Consider the following 6,237-nt stretch of genomic DNA (forward strand, 5'->3'; position numbering starts at 1 on the left):
ACTTTACAGAGAAGGGAAGTGAAGGACAGAAAAATTAAATGATTTGATCAGTTCACATATCTACTATGTGATAACAAGCCAGGATCCAAACTCAGTTCTGAGTCAAAGACTCAATTCATTGAAAGTTCCTTCTGCTATACAAATTTGGAAGAGAATTTAGCAGTTCAGCTGTTCCATCACATACTGGTGGACCAACTGGTCCAGCCCTTCTATAGCACAACTGACAAATGTTCATTCAGCCTTGCTTGAAGAACTCCAGTGAGAAGGGCCCCATTACTTAGCCTACAGTATTGTAAACAAATCACTTAAATGCTCTCAGGCAGCTTTCTCATCTGTAAAATGAAAATAGTAGATGGATTAAGTAATTTCTAAGGTAGGCTTTCCAGACTGAGATTCTATTGGTAATTTTGTAAAGTACTGCTTTTGATTTAGAAGGCATTCAAATGTTGTGAGACAGACTTCTGGCAGAAGCAAGGATTTACTGCTAAGTCTTCAGTGAAACCAACCTGTTTTGTGCCCTTCAAACAGTTTCCTAATATTCCAGACCTGTATAAGTATCCTGACCATTATCAGTGTATATTTAATGAGCTGGGAAAGAATGAAAAAGAGCTTTTTTGAGATTAAAGTTAAATATATCATTAATTAAGGATTAGTTTTTGCTTTTTCTCCAAGAAGATACAGATTTTTTTTTTTTTCCTAGAACACTCTATTTTCATATATGGAGCTGTATTACTCTATGCAAGCAGAAAATACCTTACATATCAAATATCTCACACTCTTGAATAGCAACCCCATTATTATATTTCACATAAGAGTCTTTGCATTAGCCATACCATAGGTCATTAGTAAAGAGTTTTAATTTCTGCTTAATAGGATGGAGAGCTTTTATTTTTAAAGTTTCTATTTGTCTCTGTTCTCAGAAGAAAGAAATATTTATTCAGGTCAGAACTGCTTTTCATTTTCTTTACTTAAGTAAACTATTTCAAAGTTTTCTTTGTTCAAAAGCAGGAAACCTTATAAGGAAGAATAATTAGCATATTTTAAATGTAGTAGTTATAATAATAGCAGCAGCAGCTAACATTTATATAGTATTTACTATGTGCCAGGCATTGTGCTCATTTCCTCACAACTACCCTGTAAGGTGACTGCTATTATTGTCACCATTTTACAACTGTCACTGAGGCAAATAGTGAAATAACTTATCCAACATCACACTACTAAGTGTCTAAAGCCAGTTTTAAACCCAGGTTTTCTGACTCTTAAGCCCACTGCTCTTACCCTATCTACTTCAACAGTGACTTAATAAATACATTTTAAAACTGGAAACTTGAAGGGGTTAAATTATTTTATATATAAAGAAATTGTGGAAGACAAGTGTGTGTGATGAGGTAGTATGATTCAGGGGGAAAAGTCCAATTTGGGCAATACTAAATGTCTTTATGAGGTTGAATAGGTCGTTTAACCTCCCCTGGTTTCTGTAGCTAGGATTTCCTCATATGTAAAATAATGGAGTTGGGTTATGACCTCTGAGGTCTCTTCCAGTGCTACAGCAGTTTGTAAAGAAAGTTCCTATGGAACCAAAAATTTTTAGCCTTATAAAATTTTCAAGATTCAGTGTGACTTCATGATTGTCCACAAGATGGTACTATTTTCACACATTATTGAACTTTTTTCTTTGGAAGACTTTTTTTTTCCTTCTTGATTTAGATTTTTTACATACATGTTAGAAATATATATATATTTGGAATTTTTAAACAATCTGCTACTCATCCCTTTTCTCCCATAATCACTTCCATTTCAGACTTAATAAAAATGAAATTAACCATTGAATTCATGGAGTTATGAATATTGATAGATAGGATAATGATAGGTAAATGCAACATTTTCATTGGTTGGATTACTTTGTTAAGAAATCATTCTCTTTGTTATGTGGTCTAAATTTTATCTCTTTATATGACACTTCAAATATTTGAAGATTTCTCTCATTAAACTTTTTAGTGCCTTAGTTTTCTCATCTGTCAAACAGGAATTGATTATCCTAAGTGATCTCTAAGGTTCCTTCTGGCTGCAGAAAAGCCCAAGTTCCTTCAACCATTTATTTAAGTTTCAAGATCTTTCACAATTTCCTCAAGACTCATTTGAATTTGTTGGTGTGTCCTCCTTAAAATATGGCGCCCAAACCAAAAATGATGTTCTATATGTGGTGTAATCAAAGTATACTAGGGCTATTACATGTTTATTAACACACCTTACATATTAAAAAATTATTTATTAATTCAGCCTAGGATTGTTTTAGCTTATTGGCAGTCTCATTCTATTAATTTGAATTTGCGGGGGGGGGGTATTTGTTTTGGTTTTTTGAGAACTATTGTCAAGATAATTAGATAATTTCCCCCTCATTATATATTTTGTCAGTTGACTTATCAAAAATTTGAGCTCAAATTTTTGTTTTCATATCATTAGTTTTAGTATAATTTTTGGATTTTGGATTCTGATTATGTTATACAATACATTAATTATCTTTCCTGCCCTGCTACCCACAGATAAACATCTTCAACTAAGTCATTTAGTTATCTCTTATGGGTTTATGAAATTGTACAAAGGAAAAAGGATTGGGATAGAACCATTTCTTTATTTTATCTTGTTTTGTTTTAAAGAAAACAATTACTTACCCAATAACCACTGCTACAAAATAGTATGCTAGGAACTGTACAGTCTGTGACTACAGGAATATATAATCTAATTGGGGGAATAATACATACGCACACTAAAAAGATAACAATATAAAGTAGTTCAGTTGGTGATGACTGAACAAATTATGCTATTCAGATGCTATGGAATACTATTGTGTTGTAAGAAATTATTAAAAAAAATAAGTTTCAGGGAAACAGAAAAATTTGCATGAATTCTGGAGTTCTACATTTCCTCTATTATTCTCCCTCTCTTTACTTAAAATGTAAATTTTGATAAAGGTTATATATGTGTTATCAGTGGAAAACATTTCCATGTAAGTCATGTCATAAAAGAAAAAGAAGCAAAAGGAGAAAAAAAGACTTAAAAATGAAGAAAGTGAAAGTAGTATGCCTTGTTCTGTATTCAGAATCCATCAGCATTTTTCAATATTAGCCCTTTGCAATTGTATTGCTGAAAAGGTAAGTCAATCATAGTTGTTCATCTTACAATTTGCTGTTACTGTGCACAATGTTCTCCTGCAATACCACTTCTTTGGCTTTCTTCCCTTTCTGACAATTCATTAAACCAATATTTGAGAGAGATCACTTGACCAATTAAGAAGCCACCTAACATAAATCTATATTTGGGTTATAGGTGAGGGTGTTTCTGTATACCAACTCCTAAATAGGGGAGATATGGATATCCTAAATAGGGTAGGACAGAAGAATGTCCCTCACAAAAATAAATGTGGTAGAGAAATGTCATTAAAAAAGCAGTATCATATTCTGTATGAATGAAAAAATTTAGAGGGATATGTTTATGGAAGATGATATATTCTTTTCTCCCATACCTCCACTGCTCCTGATGCCTCCATCATAGTGGTATGAATGATTCCAGTGCTCTTGAGATAGAGAAATGATCTTCCTACAGGACCTAGATACAATTTCTTCATCAGTCATTCTGGGTCCCTTTCCTACTGTTTCCACTGCCACAAAGAAATGCAGAGTGGTAGAGATTTGCTTTGAGATGTTAAAGATTTCAAAATTTCCTTCTGTTTTCTCAGATACATTTGTACCAGCAACAGTTGTGCTTATATCTTAATATCTTTTATCATAGAATATGCTTCATTCAGTACCCATATTTCACACATTTTTCCTAAAAATTGAAAAGGAAAGCATCCTATAAGAATCCTCTCAGATAACCAAAACCCTAAAACCAGAAAAAGATAAAAATGAAAAAAAAAAAAAGATGTTAATCTATTCATGAATATTGACTCAAAAAACTTAGGGAATCGTGTCCGTCCTGACTGTAGCAATTTGCTCAAGAAATCACTCATTACAACAAGTATGGCTTGGTATTAGGAAAACAGAAGATTATGGGATAATAGCAAAGTAGGTTTGAAAATTCCAAGCTTTCTTCCACAAACAAAACAAAATTAAGCCCCAGGGTGAATATAAAATAGTTTAAAAAATAATAATAATAATTGGGACAAAATAGTGATTCTAGAAGATCAGAAGAAAGATACCAGGTAGGAGGTTTAGTTAGTGTGATATGTAAACACCTCCAGGCTAATTCAGCTGGACCAGTTAATAGTGAGCCCAAGTTGGAAGGTATCCTCCATTTCAGCCACAGGAGTTTGACATCCCAGTGAATGCCAGAGTCTGGTGTCTCAGTTGGGGAAGACTTGGGAAACCTCTATTCTTAAGGAATGTGAGGCCCAACTGTACTGCCCAGAGGCAGTTCTGGTAGAGAAGGAAGCAGCACATTCTCTAATGAGTGCAGAAATAGTGGGTAAGGAATGCTGCTTGGCTGCAAGCACTTACAGGAGAATGGAGTTCCAGACTAGAGGAGAGAACAAAAGGAAGCACCCCAGATGTCCAGGACTATTGGTGATTATCCCAACAATCTCCTATAAAAGGAATAAGCAAAAGAGAACACAACCACAGAAAGTTACTATGGGAATAGGGAAGATGAGGGCTCATTTTCAGAGAAGGACACTAAAGTTTAATTATCAAATGGTCATCTATTCAAAAAAGAATTCATTTGAAAAGATTAAAAAGACTTTTAAAATCAAATAAGACCAGCTAAAAGCAGCTGAAAGTTAGCAGAAAAGGTCAGGGTGGGAATTCAGTGAGCAATCTTGGTGCAGGCAGCACAGCCCCAGCCCCTGCCTGGACACTGATCCCCTGGTCCTGGTGTCTGAATCAGCAGTAGTAGTGGTGGCTTCCAGATCTCTTACCCCAGAGACACCAAGGAAAACTTGGAAGATCCTCAGAAGAGATCTGTGGAATAAAAGTGGGAGTGCAGGATGTGCCAGTGCAGCCCTAGCCCCAGTGCCAGCAAAGTGGGACTCTGTTGCTTTAGCATGCTAGATCTTATAGCTATAATGGATTTGGGACAGTCCTAACAGTTCCAGGACAGAAAAAAGTGCTTGTGGTCAGGTCCCTAGAAGGATCTCTGAAAACAATTGCACAAAACTAAAGTTTTGGGACAGTGCACACTCCACCCTGAAAACAGAGCCCTAGTTTATTTTTTTTTAATAATAGCTTTTTTATTTTCAAAATATGCAAAGGTAGTTTTCAACATTCACCCTTGCAAAACCTTATGTTCCAAATTTTTCTCCCTCCCTTCCCTGATCCTCTCTCCTACACAGCAAACTACAGGATATAAGATAAGCCAATATATGTTAAATATGTACAATTCTGTACATATTTCCACATTTATCATGCTGCACAAGAAAAATCAGATCAAAAAAGAAAGAAAAAGCAAGCAAACAATAACAAAAAAAGTTGAAAATAAAATGTTATGATCCACATTCATTGCCCAGTCTAGAGCCCTACTTTAATAAGGAAGTAAAAGCCAAATAATAGGCTAGAAAAATGATCAGACAAAAGAAAAAGTTTCTGACCATAGAAAGGCACTATGGGGAGACTGGAAGATCAAAACACACACTCAGAAGAAAATAACAAAATCAAACCACCTACATCCAAAGCCTCCAGAAAAATTAAGAATTGGTCTCAGGCTATGGAAGAGCTCAAATGGAATTTTGAAAATCAAGAGGATTAAGAGGGAAAATTAGGAAAAGAACTGAAGAAATACAAAAAGCTAATGAGAAGAATATTTTAAAGAGAAAAACTGGCCAAATGGGAAAGGAGATACAAAAACTCACTGAGGAAAATAATTCCTTAAAAATTAGAAATGAAAAGGCCATTCTCTGGTTGATAAATGGCCAAAGGATATGAACAAATAATTTTCAGATGAAGAAACTAAAACCATTTTTAGTCATATGAAAAATACTCTAAATCACTATTGATCAGAAAAATGAAAATGTTGGAGGGGATGTGGGAACATTGGAACACATACATTGTTGGTAGAGTGGTGAACTGATCCAACTATTCTGGAGAGAAATTTGGAACTATGCCCAAAGGGCTATCAAACTGCATACCCTTTGATCCAGCAGTGTCTCTATAGGGCTTGTTTCCCAAAAAGTTTATAAAATAGAGGAAAGCACCCACACATACAAAAATGTTTGTAGCAGCCCTTTTTGTAGTGGCAAGGAATTGG

The sequence above is a fragment of the Sminthopsis crassicaudata genome, chromosome 5 (genome assembly GCF_048593235.1).
Source record: "Sminthopsis crassicaudata isolate SCR6 chromosome 5, ASM4859323v1, whole genome shotgun sequence".
Classification (NCBI taxonomy): Eukaryota; Metazoa; Chordata; class Mammalia; order Dasyuromorphia; family Dasyuridae; genus Sminthopsis; species Sminthopsis crassicaudata.